General features: G+C 36.9%; 1 protein-coding gene across 1 annotated transcript in view; it reads right to left on the bottom strand.

Annotated features, from left to right (window-relative positions):
• Positions 1 to 18,038, bottom strand: part of Dcc (DCC netrin 1 receptor) — a 1,292,183-nt gene that overhangs the window by 1,236,553 nt on the left and 37,592 nt on the right. The gene's annotated exons all lie outside the window — the stretch shown is intronic.

The following is an 18,038-nucleotide window of genomic DNA, read 5'->3' as shown; positions in this document are numbered from 1 at the left end:
AAGTAAACTTCTCCTCCTTGAAATTGTGTGTATCTAGCATTGTGTTTTGCAATAGGAAAGAGACTAGGAATATATCCAAGTAGAAACAACATCAGTCCTAGAAATGAAAAGCATCTGAGTTCAGAAGGAGCTATAACCTTTACTAGATGTGATGCTCTTGAATCTGGAAGGATAACTTTGTTTCTAATTTTCCAAAATAACATGGCTTAGAATGGACTGGATTATTCAGCAGGTGGAGAACCCTGAGCAGGATGAGAGGCTGGCTTTGCCACTGGAAAGAACTGTACAGATAGTTTGTGCCTGGTAACAAGGCTATCCATTTGGAAAATCTTCTTCTGATTATACTACTGCCCTCATTATCTGGCTTTTCTGACACAGACAATAGGACCCATGTTCCAGCATATAGTTTCCTTCAAAAAATGCACACATCCCATGATAATATAGCTGGAAAAGCCCAGAGTTTACTGAAAACGAAAGCCCACATACCCAGGAATGCTGCAGGCGAAGCCTCAGACCTTTCTCTATAACCGAATGGGCACACTGCTTGTTTCAGCAGCTCTGTGACCATAATTGCTGGGTGGGTAACAGTGTTATTGTCTTCAGATACAGTAAATACCCCTTTCCTAGCCAATCAGAGATTATAGCCTAAACATCAAAGTACTATTTTGAGTTCCATTTTACTATGTTCCCTAGAACATGCCTGGTTTTAATTGTGGTCTTAGTCCTCTCAAAGCTCCGGCTGGCACCACACGTGAAAATAAGCACACTGGATTCTTGTCTGTTTAACCGCATCAGTAACTTTGGCTCACACCCTTGATGGATGTTCGAGGGTGCTGTTTTTCTCTCTGCTGCTTCCCAGTTTATTTTATTTCTGATGACTTACCCGCAGGCTAGGTGTCTGGGAATTGGAAGGACGATAGTGTGTTTCTCAAAATGAGTTGCCAATCTGTCAGACATCCCTGCAGCTCTCAAAGTTTTTCATTAACTATTTTTAAGATAAACCTTTACTTCCAACAGCTCATCCTGCTGCATTCTGTTTGAGACTATTGGCTCCATCCCACATTTTTATGTTAAAAACCAGTATCATTAAGACTCCTGGATTTTCCTTGAAAACTATAGTTTCTTGGGAAACAGTGTCAATTTGTCTGAACTTAGTGCAAGTGTCTGTCCTACAGTGAAGGGCTGCAAAGCTACAAAAACTCATTCGCAAGGTGGCCTCCAAATCCTGTTACCCACCATCTGATTAAAAATATGGAAACAGCCATGAGACTAAACCCAAATATGCTGCCCAAAATCAAGGAGATAAAGCTTGAATGCAAGTGTCATTCAACAGAGCAACAGAAAGACAGGATGTCTTGAGTACAGAGGTACCAGTTTATTGAGATCAAGTCTCACCAATGCTGGGATAGAGAAACAAGCCTCTTGGGCTGCACCTGCTGTTTTTAGCTCCCACCTTGGTAGAAGGTGCTGTGATGAGCAGCCAGATGCCTGCTCAGCTGGCTGAGGGGTAGGGGACACAAAACAACCAAGCTGTGGGCTAAGATGTGTTCTATGAATTGAAACCTAAATATTCATTTAGGAAAAATACAAACGTGTGAAAATCATAAGATTTATAAGGGCCTTTAAAGATATTGCAATACAGTAATGTTCAACCTGGGTTGCACATCAGAAACTAGGAAACTGGGCTATGAGACTCAACCATCAATACTGTTTAAAACTTTCCCCAGTGATTCTCAATGCAGTTTGTGATCATTCTTCTAGAAGAATGGTTTTTTCAGACTTTAACATGTTTTCCAACTTCCTGTGAAGTTTGCCAAAAGAGAATCCTGAAACTGAGACCCAGATATTCTGATTTAATAATTCTCAGTTTGAGTCAACGTATTTGCACCTGTAACAAATTTCCAGTGATGCTCAAACAGGCGGTCTGATCTAGGAACCAAACTCTTTAGTTACGTATCTGAAATTGCTTTCCTCAAACCTTATTTTGCATGAAAACTAAAACAATACTGGTGCTAACAATGGATTGAAATACTCTACCCACTAAAGTTCCTGATTCAATAATTTGCATTTAATGCTTCCCATTGGTTCTGAACTTTAAGGACTACTTAGGGTGCTAAGCATGAAAAAGTGTATTATAGAGTAATACAAAGTGCTTCTTATTACTGCACCTGCATCATCCCTTCTGCATTCACTGAGGTACTGCTGATGCCAGGATAAAAATGACTGATATAATGAAATTCTGTTATGGATGACTGTGTCATACCCTTATCTCACAAAGACATTGAGGTTTGGATTAGAAATGAATTGAGCATACTACACAGATGTGGGCAGTACAGCTGTGGTCAGTAACTACCATATATAGCATCTTATGTCACAGCAATACCTTTTGGACAAACAGAGGAAAGTCTTTGGATGGTAGATTAATTTTATGACTTGAAGTTTTATAAAAATGGCTCTAATTTCACCATGGAAAGAAGAAAATGGCAGGGAACTGATTTTATGGAACAGAAAAATTATAACATCTCTATAAAATTAGAAAGAAAGAGATATTGCAATGTATTTTTCCTTGTAGATTTTCACACCAGGAGCAGGTGCTATTGGTATTGTACAGTTAGGCTCCAACTATACCAATGACTGAGAGGTAGAAATCTGCTTAATGTTCTTTCAATCCTACAACTTTATTTTCTTGATCTTTAATTCTATAAATCCAAACAATCATCATCACATCATCTGAGTAAATGGAACCTACCAAAGTAAATAATGTACCACTACCAACTGCAGCACAGTATTGCAGACAGAGGGATTGGCAGCAGGAGTATTGTACCCAGATAGTCTCTCCAATATAAATTTGCAAAAGAGTATTATTGGGAATGGTAATTAAGTAAATAGAACTATTACTTATTTGAACTAAGTTTTCCTTGTCCCATCAAGTTGTACTGTATAGGAAGTAAATGTGAATTGGGTTGTACCTCTGCTGTCATGTGCATATGTCACCAGAGGATTCACTATACTGTTTCAATAGGAGCTTATACACAGTCATCTCTTTAATAGCAATGACATTGCATCAATGTAGCATCCAAGCTTCCCTAATTGGTCATGTTGCCTTTTTTTTGTTGTTTTGAACATGATAGTGACTCTTGCAACTGCCACCTTCACAGCACAGATGTAGGCGTTTCTGTTGTTAGGATGAGTAATGCCATATTTCAGTTTACTAAATTGCACAGAAAGAACCCAAACGACAATTACTCTACTTCATTCTATTAGGCATCGATCCATCTTCTACCAGGCACTTACCTAGAGCTTCATGTTGATGCTGAAGCATAATTAATAGACCAAGTCGGTTCTTACTCACACATAACTGAAAGAGCATGTGTGCTTTAACCGTCAGCCAATCTGCATGCCTCATAAAGCAGATTTGCTTTTGACTTATTGGTGATTTTGCCAAGAATTTGGGGAGATGAGTAGTTGACACATAGCATCATGCTGGCAGCTTGGAAGCTGATACACAGATTTGCGTCTGACATTAGCTGTCCCTGTAGAGTAATTCCCAACACTTTCCCCAGCCATGCATCTGTAAGACACTTTCCAAAGATTTGATGAAAAAAGCCCCATTATCATAGGGCAACACAAGCATGTTAAGTATATTTTTAGTACCAACAGATCCAGAGCTGTACCCAAATGGAGTAGGGTTAGTTACAAGATTGCCCTTAGTTGCAAATCCACTGAAGTCTGACCAGTGTCCTTGGTAAACAGTCTAAGTATTTAAGTTCCCCCAGACATCAATAACACAGCAGCATTTAAGCCTATGAACTATTCTGAACATGGAAAGATAGTCCATTTCCTGACAACCAATGCATAAAGCATTGATATAGATAGACCCAGTTAGTCTATCTCTACAAGGAAAAGCTAATGTGAATTCCTCATTTCTACTGACTCCCTTATTCTCATGTTAAAACCTGTCTCCAATCAAGCAACTTCTTAAGTTTGTTCAAACTATACATTTAAATTAGATGGTGCACAACAGAAATTGGGAAAATTTAGATTTAGATCTGTCTTGCCCACCTAATAGTTTGTTTGTTGGCTTTTCTTAAAAATAACAAGCTTGGCTTTGGAGATTGATATCTATGTGGTGAAGTAACATTTCATGGACCTCCTAATTGTCCAATTAGCTAGATAACAGAAAAGAAAAATTCCTGGGCAAGAAGTCAAGCGAGGATGAGATTCCAATCAACTCTGATGCTCATCTGTGATTGCACTTTAAGGCTAGTTGTGTTCCAGCTTGACTCTCTCATCCACAAAATGGAAATACCAGTTTATAAACATGTGTCTGAAAATCAAATGACAGCATTTATAAAATATGGAGGCCTGAAAGTGTGCATTATATTATATACACACTTCACAAGTGCTGCAGTAAGTTGTCCCCCTTTTACACACATCTGAAAGGTCAAAATATGGCCAAGACTTGTGGTAGAGTAGACAAAATTCACATCATAGTGTGTTTTTGGCAAAAACACTGTTCACTACATATGCGGTGAGGTCCCATATTATGCTGAGGAAACCGCAACAATGAATACTACTTGACACTTCCTGGTTTAGTGAACCAGAAAGAAAAATGTAGGAGGAATAACTAATATTTTGCATAATGTAACAAGTGACCATTATACTGGGCCACTAAGCAGTTGCCAGGAGTGAGCATAGTGTTTTTTTGTTTTTGTTTTTGTTTGTGTTCCTGTTCTCAGTGCACTGAAAGGCCACTGGTCTCCTCAAACCATCTATTATTCCAACTGCATGTGATTAAGATGCTGATGCTAATCTAAGTTTCTGCAGCATGTGGTGGTGTAAGAGATAGAAACCAACCTGCTTATCAACAAAAGCAAATGATTACAGTGTGAAATCTGATCCATAAATTTAAAATAAATTATGCAAACATCTTCCTTTAAGAATTCCCTAGGGAAAAACAATGTCCAATGATTGCCACTAAGGTGGAGTGCCTGCACCAGGCCCCACCTCTTCCGGCCTCCCAGGGAGGCTGGGCTGGCACAGCTGTCCCTGGAGCCCCCCTGGTGAGCTCCCTCACCATAAGAAGACAGTGGTGTCGCCAAGCAGGCAGAGTTTCAGATATATATCTGCTTGCCTCCAGAGCAGTCTGCAGTCACTGCTCCACTACAGAGAAACAGGGAAAGATGAGAAACAGTTTTCATAACAATGAAGTCTGCTGGAGCACCAGCAATTTGAAGATCTGACAGAGAAGCCAGCTCAAATTAAAGACTCACTCCCTTACCTCTGTGGTAGTGGAAGAATAGAAGCTTCAAAGGAGAAATGCTGTATCTTAAATTCTATTTTGGTGGTACATTAGTGCTATGACTTAACACACACGATCATGCAAGCCTTCATCTTTCCATATGAAATAGTTGGATAACCTACCCTTGTTTGGGCTAGTAGCAATTCTGTGTGAAAGGTTAGCACAGAACCCAGCACTTGACAATTTCTAAATATGAATGGTTGTTTTTATTCACTGAATAATCAACAACAATTAATTAGATATATAATTAGACTTGGGAAAGGATACAGGAAGATGAGCACAGTTCCTGAGAACCAATGAGTGACCCAACAGGAGAACTGGTTTGTAACTTATTTAAATTCTGTTAAGTTATTCTATTTGCTATTTGCAGATTAAACTCTCCACAGAAGTGTTTATCTTTATGAATGCCAGTAGTTTTCTTTGAAATCCATATTTTACATAGCTATTTTTACCTTATCTTCTAAGGTGGTGTGATCATGGGAGATTTCTCAATTTCATGTTTTTGACATGTTGGGTTTGCTAAGGCTTTGTTACTTTTGTGGTCTATAAGATGTTTAGCGACATCCCTAGCCTGTGCCTAACTAGATGTCATTAGCATAGGTTCTTGGATTTAGTAAATAAAAGTACAGAACACTCAGTTAAATTTGAATCATAGAAAAACAATAATTTTTAGGACAAGTATATCTCAAGAAATATTGACATATACTAAGAATGTCGTTTATAAAATTTCTTGTTTACCTGGTCATTCTGTGTTTCATTTGGCAGATAGAACGTCACTATCTGCCCCAAAATACCTGCAGACATTGACAAATATCTACTGGAAGGACAAAACTATTCTCTTCTTATGAGACCCTGCAAAAGGCAGAACTCAGCAACAAGAGGAAGTAGAAACTCAGTGGGGATAACCCAGGCATATGTGGTCAGGGCTTGGCAATTCTTAGGGGGCAATCATATGTTCTGTAGGCACTTAGGGCAGAGAGTACACAAGCAATACCCAGGAAATGACACAATTCATGACACATGGTTGATTCAGCCCTAAATTACCACAATCTATTAATAACCATTAGCATCACAGAATTTCCATAATGAGGAGACATTCTTATCCAAAGATGTCCAAAATGCACTTGGGTTTATATACCATACTGTTATTTATACTTACCTATCAATCACATATGTAAGGAACATAAAACTAAAAGTGATCAGGAAAGTTATTTGCAAAACCACATTCATCCCCTGTATATTTTCACTGGTGCTTACAAAGAGAGTTAAAAATAAAGTAGGAGGTCTTTGAAGGAAAATGTTTCTCCTTCTCTATCTAGTTCACCTGCGTGAAGCAAACAGCTGAATTAAAGCTTTGCTGAAACTCTCACCAAAGGGTTGTTGTTACATGTTTTGGACGTTCACCATGCAAAAATATAGGGCATATTTCAAATAGCAAATGGGTGTCACTTGTAAAGGAAAATACTTCTGAGGTGACAGTTTCACATGTAATGAGGAAATAATTTGGTGAAACCTAATTAATAAGTCAAACACCGATCCCCTTGTCCCTTGAGAACTGTGTGCCACATGTTTTACCAACTGTAGCTATAAAGCAACCAATTGCATTAAAGAGACAAAGCACATCTAATAAAGTTTTAGACCTTGAAAAGACTGTAGGAAGTACCCTTTCTAGCATTCTAATACATAAAGCATTGCCTTTTCCAAAGCTTCCATGAGCAGAAGAAAATGAAGGGAGTCAAACATTCCACCAAAAGTCGGGAAGCAAATTAGTGGCAGATTTGAGGTGGGGCTTCCCAAGTGCCTCCAACAGTAGTCAGGTGTTAATTATTATGCTTTGCTGCTCAGCAACAGGGAGGAGCAGTGAAGGTTGTACTCTGCTTGACAGCAGTCAGAGTCTCTTGCATAGATAAATGATGCTCCAAAGGGCTGCATGAAAGGGGTGAGCCCCAGAAGACCTGCCTGGTGGAGCGTGATGGGCTCAGGAAGCAAATGAAAATGTTTCTTTTTCCTTTTTCATTGAACAAATGTGTAATGTGTTCACATATAAAGCAAAATGTACATGTTTTTAAAAGGTTTTATTTTTAGTACAACCTGCTATGGTCGTAACTATGTCTATAAAATATCTGTGAAAGTTGAATATTACAAATTTCAAAGGATGAAGTCAGAAATATATATATACATATATATATAACAAGTCACACACACATACACACACACACAGAGTTTCTATAGGTCAACTATAGTTCAGTGAAACTAAAAGACAGAAAAGCTTCCCCACCCCATCCCACCCCATGAGGATGGCTGTCTTCCTTCTGTTGGAAAGGCCTTAAAGGCAGTTGGTCTGCCTTCTGGTGGTAGTTGTTGTGCCCAAACACCTATCAGGGCTGTTCAGAAAAAGATTCCTCCAGCTTTGCCATAGATGAGGACTGAAAGCACACAGTTCTCAAGCACAGAAGAGGCTGGGGCACATAACCCTAGGTGTCCTTTGTCCTTTCTGTGCCTCCTGTAAAGTCCAAGTTTTCCTACCCCGCTTCCTCCACTATTTGTGCATCCCGAGTGCTCCCAGCAACTGCATATCCTCAAGAGTCCTGGCCTGGAAGGCTCCCTGATGCAGGGCTGGGCCACATTCTGCGCCAAGTGCTAAATCACTGCTCACTACTTTAGATAAAGAATGAAAGATGTGATCAATAGTTCTTCCAGATAAAACAGTCTTTCTTCAACTTGGTATAATTTGCTGCTGATGAAATAAAGCAGCGCACATCTCACCCTTGTTACCCCTCACGTCTTGCTTCATTTTCTCCCTCAAATTGAAATTAAATTACTGAGTTTTAATTAGCTGCAATTTATGGCATGGGAAACCAGAGCTATCTCACAAATGGTGTATGTGACAGCTACTGCAGAGTGTGCTTCGATGAGGACATGGAGCTTGCAGGGAAAGTGGCTTTCTCTAGGTGCTATATGCCATGTAAGGTGCACAAACTACCTGCGCATCTGTGCTACACCTGAACTTGTGCCTGGAAATGCAACAGGGCACCAAGAATTGAATTCCCAACCCTTTCTTTCTCTGCTTTCTGAACCAGAGAATTGTTTCTCCTGATAAAAATGGCGTGGCTGCTTACCCCGCTGCTGAAACCATCTCAACCTGGATCTCCCAACACAGATTTCCAGGAGCAATGTGTACACTTTGGGGTTTGAAAATAAGGATCTATCAGGCAATTAGCTTGGCTAATTAATATATCACTCCATTTTTTTCAAAACTGATTATGCTCACAAAAGGCCTGTTGAACCAACAGAAGAGGTATGAAATAAATGACTAGGGAACTATCACTCAAGCAACACACAGCAATTACCAGTTGAAAAACTAATACAGCATGAGGTTTGTGGAAAAAACCCAGTGACTTTCTATCACATGCTCTAGGTTTGCAATAAATGTTTAGTGCAAAATGAAAGTAATATTGCTATTAAGATCTTAGAATCAAATACAAATGTTTTGAACATCAGAAATATTGTATACTCACTACTGTTCACTAACTTGTTTGATGGTATGTGGCCCAGGAGAGTGGTTCAGGTAGACTTGGACTTGTGCGCTTTTCTGCCACTTGGGAAAAATACTTAATGCACGGCCCTGAGTTTTATCACCCGAAACCAAAAAAGAAAACAAAAAAGATACTGAAGCTCTCAAACTATCTATTTTTCCATCTAAGAATTAGGAAAATTACATTATTAACACTGGTTAATACTGACCTTGAAATGAGCTAAATTTGTGAAGAGTATAAAATAAGAAATTACACACACATACACACACACACACACACACACACACACACACACACACATATATGTACACACTGTAGTATGATCCCTGGTACATAGCTTATACCAACTAAATGTTCTTTTCTATAATAACTTACATACAGCTAGTAGTGTTGACATGTAGACAGGTTATTTGAAAAGACAAAACTAATTCTCAAGTAAACCAAGCATTATAGAACAATATTTAAATACAAAAACCCTTACTGGCAACTGGCATTACTTAGGAGAAAAAGGTATCAACTCATTTGGTGAGCAGATTTTAGTCTCAAATTTCTGAATTCAAGGAATTTACATCTATAGAAAGCATGATTTCTATAAGTACTGTTCATAATAGTGGCTTATCTAAAAATTACTCCATTCTGTAAATATATAAACAATGAAACTGTTCTTCTTTAGAAGCTGGAAATGAACTGGTTGTTCCAAGAGTACATTTCAAATAAAAGATCCTGGCTCTGCCATGAAACACATCCACTCTCTTGGGACAAGAAAACAGCACTGGGCAAGTGCACCCTCCATTGGCCTCTATTTTGCTTCCTCAGGGAAATTTAAGCAATGGTTCTGAATCATTTACATTTAATTTTCTTTTGGCGTACACACCATTTATCAACGTAGAGGGTGTCTGAGGTTCTAGAAAATCCTCCCATTCTCAAGAACTCTGAGTCTCAATTGTGCATTTTATCATTATGCTGGAAGTTTTTCCACAAATCAATTATTTGGGAATCCATTAATTAACTTTTTATGATATTATATGCACTCTTGTCTATATTGTGAACAAAGTTGACTCTTTTTTGTAGCAAGGGAAAGATTATAGTTAAAATTAAATGTAGTAAAATAATTTATAGTCAAAACAGGCTAGTCAGATGGGCATGGTGGTGCATACCTGCAGTCCCAGCACTCAGGAGGCTGGAGTGGGAGCACCAGCAGAAGTTCAAGACATCTTGGTCTAAGCAGTGAGTTTGAGGCCAGCCTGAATTACATATTGAGACACTCTCAAAAAAAATCACTAGTCAAACATGGATGCCTTACAATTGTCTTGCATTTTTGATAATTTTCCAAACAAACTTTAATATATTAATTTCTAAGCCAAGCAGACAGGGGGAACTACCCGCTCGGGCCCCTCTCCTGTCCCTCTCTTGGACAGGAGCTTTCTTTCTCTCAATAAATATATTCTGCTCATAAAAAAATAAATAAAATAGATCAAGCGGACAGTACTGGACATACAAAGAAGATAAGTTCTCCATGAAAACAAGCTACATAGTACTTTGACTCTTCTTCTTCCCCCAGTACATCAAGAAGAGCCTCTGTGTTACTCATTTCTATCTTGAGTTTTTAAAATTTGTAACCAGCCTAGTGGAGACCTGTGGACTCTTCTTCACACTGCAGAGAATGATCTCCACATGTACCAGTAACACAAGGATCTTGTTGGCACCCTCGTCCCCTACTTAGTACTGCATGTACCTTCAGATGTTGGTGTAGATCTAGAAGTTATCTCTGAAGAAAAGGAAACAATTTTTCAGAAAATGACCTTTAGCAAAGACATGCCAGAATTTCAACTTCATTACCAAAATACAGCTCAGTGTGAATTATCTCTCATGGGTACACAGAAGTTGCTGATGATTATGGGGAACAGGGAATAGCAAACCATTCTGCAGCAGGCAAGTATGTCCTGAGCTCCCACACATCTCCAATATCTAGCAGTGATTGAGAGGTGGAAAAGCAAGTGAACAAAGCTGTTTATAATCCTAAAAAAGTGTATATAATTGAGAAGATAAACAGTAAAGAAATAACTAAAATGCTATTTTTTAGTATTACAAAACTAAACAAATGTGATAGTAAGCAAAATTTTAAGTCAGAAAAGATATGATTAAGAGTGAGGAAATCTTAACTGATCAGAAAACCAACTCTTAGAGGAAACACTAGGTGAAAAAACATGGAATTTACTGGACACATATGGAAAAATGGGTTGATGCCATTTCAGATGAAGGGTAGCCAGAGAAAGTTTTATGAAGATGAAAATTTCCATGGTACATGGCAAGGACCTTACAGACCAAGTGCATAATGGTGGAGCATCGTTAGGGTAAGCTGGATGATCAGATTTGAAATGCTATTGGGTCATGTAAGAACAATTCCACATTGAGGAGGAAAAGACAAGAAAAAAGATAATAAGCATAGAAAACAGAGAACTAGAAAAATAATGAACTTATGAAAGTTTATGAAAAGCAACTTTATGAAAAATAATCCCATGAGTTAAATAAATTTGAGGTATAAACTCCGTGAAGGAAATGCTAAAGAAATACTAGAAAACTTTGACAGTGACATAGAAAAGGAATAACCTTAATGTATAAAAATAAATACTGCATGAATGCAGTAAGTATATTTAAAATTCAATAAAACAAATTGGAAACATATCTAGCAAAGTACATGGATAATTTATAGAAGTCTAGTTGTCTATTAAATATATTAAAATAAATAATATACTCATGACTCATTTTAATAATAAAAGATATAGAATTAAAATGATAGTATTTCTCACAAGACTTTCTGCTATCATATAGGATATTATAAGATGGGAACCTATAAATTTAATGAGGGAATAATATTTGATATAATATTTTTGAAGACCAATTCCCTAAAAACTACCAAAAGCCTTTAATTTATTTATGCTTTTAACTCAGGAATTAAATCTTTGAGGACGATATCCTCAGTAAATGAACAAACATAAAAAAGATCTGTCACAAAGATGCTCATCACAGCGTTGTGTTTTACAAGGAAGAACTTGCAATGAATATGCAAAGCTAGGGAGCTATTAAATGATGACAGTTGAACATGAGAGGAAATTATGGGACAACCTCAGTTTTATTTCTAGGCAATTTGGAAAAACATATGAATTTTGTTTTGGTTAAAAGAGTGAACAGAGGCTGGGGAGCTAGCTCAGTAGAATAAGTGCTTGCCTGGCAGGCGCAAGGGTCTTAGTTCAATCCCCGGTTCTGCCAAAATAAATAAATAAATAAAATAATAAAATAGTGAATGGCAATCATTTTAAGAATAAAAGTTTAGAACTCAAAGCAGCTGCTTTTCACTCGTGGATTTGCCATCTACACAGGTACCTAGAAACTACATGCAGTACAAAGCCAAATCTTGCCTCTGTTTACTATTCTACTTGCTCTATTTTCTCTGTTAAAGTCACAATAGAGCCACAGGCCCAGGTCGCTGAATGTCACCCCTAATTTTTTTAATTTCTATCATCTCACCGTGCAAATTGGTCACTGCTGGCTGCCTCTAAAATTTCCCTCCAATTTGTCACTGTTACCATTCCAATGGCAGAATTCTGGATCACATCCAAAACATTCTAAGCTTAATACTTCAAATGTATCCCAACTATCTCTCTGACCTCATGTTTATCCCAGTAATCTGTCTTATAAATCTGCTTAGTCTTTATGAAATAAAAATCTGACTGTGGTAATTTTATGATGTATATATTGTTGAATACTCAATATTTTGTCTGTACCTACCATTCCTGCAAAGTTAATATGCTTTTCTTTATTTTCTACAATACACATGAATAATTTGTAACATTAGGTTTATCAATTAAAGACAAAAAATGTAGCTGTTTTACTGGACCTATAATTCCTTCCTGGGACATATTTAAAAAAAAAAAAAAAAACAACAGTATTCTTTGTTCCCATGTCTTTTGAACAATAGGTTGTGCTTCATTAGAAGATGACCAAATCAATCACTTTTTCATATTATGAGCTTTAAAATAAAAAAGAATATATCAAAAAATATCAGTCATTGCATGTAGTGAGGATAATTTTTACTTTATGAAACTCTTGTTTTTTTTTTTTTTTTTGTGGAACCAGGGATTGAACTCAGGTCCTTGCGCTTGCCAGGGAAGCGCTTATTCCACTGAGCCATCTCCCCAGCCCCTCTTGTTTCAATTATATGCAGGTTACAGTCAAAAGAAGTTTGAAAAATCAGTTTTATTCTGAATCTCTCAGTATGTTATAAATAATTATAACTATAACTACACTGTATGCATCATTATGTCTGCGCATCTCTTCGTTTCCTGGCGGTGAGGTCCAAGAGGAGAAATATTCATATTCTGTTTTACATCTCTGTATACAGGTGTGTCTGAGAATACACTGAACACAGAATGGCACTCAATGTGTAGGCGGTGAAAGGAAGCCTGCAGTAGTGTGTAGACTCACCGCTTCACCTCTCAGAAGGTCAGTCTTAGGTCCTCATTCAAAACCATACAATTTTGGTAAATGGATGCAATGAAAGGCTATACTCGTATGTGAAATAAATCAGGCTTACATGGGTAGACATCAGATTGTCTCCCTAGTGTAAGAACTTGACAGAATAAATAAAATCTGAAAGGTACAAGAAATATAGCAAAACAGAAAGAGACTGGACATAAGGAATAAACAATGAGATGAGAAAAAGGAGAAAAGATAGAAAAGAAAGGAAGGGGAAATCATTTAAGCATATATACAGGATGGCTGAGATGATTGTACTACTTATTTCCATCAGTTTTTTGAAAAGTAGCAGTTAATATTTGAAATTTTCACTCTGAGAACTCTGCTAACATCTGCAATCTGAGCAACTACTTGGAAGACAGCAATGTACAATACAAAAGCCACCGTTGAATACCTCTCATCTTGCTCTTCTAAATGGGCACCATTTCTAATGTCTTATCAGCTATTATTGTGCTCTTTTAAAAATAAATTAAAAAGTAAAAAGGACAAGAGAAATTAAGCTTTATTGAAAGAAAGAGTTAATGTTTAATTATTTGACCAAACTTGCATACCCATATCTGCTCATCTTAGCAACAAATTCCACTGTAATAATACATAATACAATAACCATTGTTAATTTTTCATTCTTGTTTTGAAATTCTGTACCATTTGTATTGTTGTATGTTGTCTTGTTTCTGTGGTTTTTTTTTGTTATTTCTTTTTGCTTTTACTCATTAAAATTAAAAAAGAAAAACAGAAGAAAGAAAAACATGTGGTTTTGAGTTTTTCCTAAGAGCTTATTCCAGGGCCAGGGAGATAGCTCAGTAGAATAAGGGCTTGCCTGGCAAGCACAAGGTCCTGAATTCAATCCCTGGTACCACCAAAAAAATAAATAAATAAAATAAGAGCTTATTCCAAAGCATGGGCCAGGAAGACAATTTTATTCCATGTCATTTTATTCTAACCCAAAATTCTTATTTCCTAAAATATCTATTTTGTGTGGAGATGCCTGAAAAACCAGTCTGTCGCCCATACACGTGGTGTAATTATACCGAATGCATACAATGAGCACAGCAGACACCACTCCAGCTTGGTCTGTTTTTCCAAGTCACACATCCTGCTGTGACATTTGAACTAGTTGCATGTGGAAATTTTATTTTGTGTCCAGGGAAGCATGTACAATACCTACTAATAGAAGATTTTATCCTTAGAAAGGACATATTACTTGACAACATTCTATTCCCACCTAACAAGACTCTACCATTAAGTCCTGAACAACCCTCTTTTCTTTCTACAGTACTACACCAATTTGGAGCACCACCTGTTACTTAAATAAACTCAAATGATCTAAAACAGAAATTTGTCATTTAACATAAAAGTGCAGTCTTCAAGAAGCAATTTCTAATTTTACAGTGATACAACTACAGTTCAAACATGATTTGATTTTTTCTTAATGAAGCCATTTAATTTATAAATTCAGCAACACTAATTATTCCACTTAAAATAATTAGTGCCCTCCTTTTTGCTTGTCTAATTAATAACTTGTATTCAAGCTTCTAGGAAGGGTGACAATATCAAGTGTTCCATGTGATTGTTTAAATATATTGATCTAAGGATGTTCCTTAATGGCAGGTACGGCTGTAGAATAGCTCCTTTACATCTGCTTAACAATGAGATTATTTTTTTTCAAGTTGAAAAGGCTGAAAGAAAATTTTCTACTTCTTTTCTACTTAGAATAACCATGGTATACCAGCTGTCCTCACATAGGCAGGTGAGAAAGAACTGATTGAATGATTCCATACATTAGGTTCAAGAAGCTAAGCACATCACAGACACATATTTGTACATCTGAAATTGAACTTTCAAGCTGCTTTTATTATATGTGATGCAACATCCTCATTGTACATGGGAGAAGACTGAGGCCCCAGGATAGTCTATATTGTTTGTTATAAATTTATCAAATATGTTCAAAGAAGCAGGTGTTAAACCTGTGGTTTATCTTAGAATTCAGTGTTCTCCCACTGAATCAGTATGTCTGTCGTGAATGACCACTGGTGATCTAAAACTTGTAAAATAAGAAAATTGGAATTGTCTTTCCAAGAGGGTTCTGACATTTGAGCAATTGTTTTCCTTGGTAATTGCTTACATGTTTAGGTGTCTTCAACTACACATTAAAGATGCTATTTGGCTTATAAAGCAAAATGACATACCAGGGATTATCAAACTAGAAAATTATGTTTTCTTGTCAATTTGCTAGATAGTTTTAGGTTTATCTCAGATAATTGAAGCTGTATTCATAGGGGACATGATTTATTTACAAAATCCAGACCTAAAGAAGGTCTTAAACCCAGGGATACAAGATTGAAATCCAAATACTCTGGGAAAACTCTAGGCCAAAGTGTTAATCTTTCTAAGCACCTTCAGAGTTGTAGATTCTTTTCCATCATGATTCTGAAAGTTTAGTCAGGATATATTTTAAAAGATGGAGGAGGAAGAGGAGGGAATAGGGGAGGGAGAGGAGGTGGAGGGGGAAGGAAGGAAGGAAGGAAGGAAGGAAGGAAGGAAGGAAGGGGAGGAGGAGGAAGAAGAGGAGGAGGAGGAGGAGGAGGAGGAGGAAGAGGAAAGATAGAGGCTCCAGTCAGGCTTCTGTTTTGCTGTGCTCTTCAAAATGTTGATATTGGTAATATTCCCAGTTGTCCTTTTCTTTTTCTGGAATGTAAGCATTAATGGTTTGAATGCTTGCCATTTGCCAAACACTATACAAATACTTTGCATGGATTAACAAACAGAACTCCCAGACAAGCTCAGATTGTAGATGCTGCTGTTATTTCCATTTCATAAAAGGAAAACCAGACCTCAGAGAGGGTGAGCCACTTGGTCTAAGATTCTGCCTCATAATTATGTCACACTTGTCTCACAAGTTTGCAACTTACCTATAGAAGTTATGCAGTTATATATTTGTCTTATGTTCTTAGAGTCCCTGTGTAAGTAGCAGGTGCTCATAAAGGCTTATAGAATTAAAATCTAAAGGTGTGTAAAATTGTAAGCTCTTCTCCAAGCAAAATTATGGATTATTTTCATTTTTAAATAAGCTCTACATAAGTTAGATGCTTGTTTAATAGGGTTCTTCATTTCAAACCAAATTATGTATTTCTTCTGTGTGACTATGAAAATAAATATGGACATTCATTTTCCTAAATAAACATGAACAGCTTAAATATGCCTTTAAAATTTATTTGGAAACCCTAATTAACCTAGTTTTTAAAGTTTTTATCATGTCTTGCTACTTGATTCACAGTCTTTTTGAAAATCAAAATGTCAAAATTCTTGAAACCAAATTCTACAGAATTCCAGATAACCAGGTGAAGGAGAGAGAGACAGAAAGAGACAGAGAAACAGAGACAGAGGAATGACTATGTAATTTGTACTTGTCCTTTATGCTTTAGTTTCTGAAGTTTTCTGCATGAGAAGAATATGAAGCTGTAATGGTTCTGTGTTCATTATTACATAAGCAACAGTGAATGCATGAGTCGAGTGTCTATGACTTAAAATGAAAGGCAATACTTAAATATCTGCCATTTAATTCTTCATGCTGGCACAGCTTTTCAAGGGGTTGCCCAATACTACGAAAGCACAGCAAGTGACATGTCATTCTTGGGGAATCATGAGAAAAATTACTCAAGATTCTGTTAACCTGTAGATGCCACATAAATAAACTCTGATTGTAAGCTGATGTACATTTTACTTGCCACTGTGAAGTCTAACTGAGCATGTTTTTAAGTGATCCATTAAAGTTTTGATGAAAGTACCAAGTAGAGTAATGTATGCTGGCTCCTCTGTTCTGGAAAATCATAATCTTAACAGTACAGGAACTATTCATCAGCAGCTAATTTAATTTCACATTTAGACCAATTAGAGAAGGGGAGGAAAAGCCAAAGTTAAGCACTTGTTTGTAAAATTTGCCTAAGTGAAATTGCTCACTCAAAGAGCATCAAATAACAGCCCACTTTTTTTTAATTTCAAAATAATTTTAAGCCTAAAAACAGAGTTATTTACCTTGGCAACTCCTGCAAAGGAAACAAGGGGAAAGAGGCAAGACAGCCTCAGATACAGTTGCTGGTGGAGGGTCCTATTTAACACTTGAATGGTTCTGATGCATTAATTGACTTCACATTGACCATACTCTGCCCTGCCTCAATTTTTACACTTTTACCTGTATGTACCTTCAATTTTTATACATTTCAAAGTGTTAGTTTGCTTAGAGTTAAATCCAACAAATATTAGTGGGATATATATTTCTTTAGAGTGTGTACTATTTGTTGAGAAGGACAAGATAGATAGATAGATAGATAGATAGATAGATAGATAGATATATGCATGCCATTGAAGATATTCACTAGTTTACTGAGAAAGCCAATGAATGAATGAATAAATAAATAGGTAAATAAATAAATAAATTGTCTAGAAGATGATATTGTTATCCCTTGGATAACAATCACAGGAACAAGAGCATAAATATGATAAACTACTGTTGGAAAGTGAGGAAAGCAAAAACAGTTTACTTGGAACACAGTTACCTCTACATTCAGAGGCTGTCAGAGGACAGAGGACATATACATATGCCCTTTCCACACACATACACACACACACACAGAAAGACTCATCCTATTATTTCTGAAACTAGG

Source organism: Octodon degus, unplaced genomic scaffold, assembly GCF_000260255.1.
Source record: "Octodon degus isolate 3935 unplaced genomic scaffold, OctDeg1.0 scaffold00003, whole genome shotgun sequence".
Classification (NCBI taxonomy): Eukaryota; Metazoa; Chordata; class Mammalia; order Rodentia; family Octodontidae; genus Octodon; species Octodon degus.
This window is presented reverse-complemented; position numbering and strand designations above follow the sequence as displayed.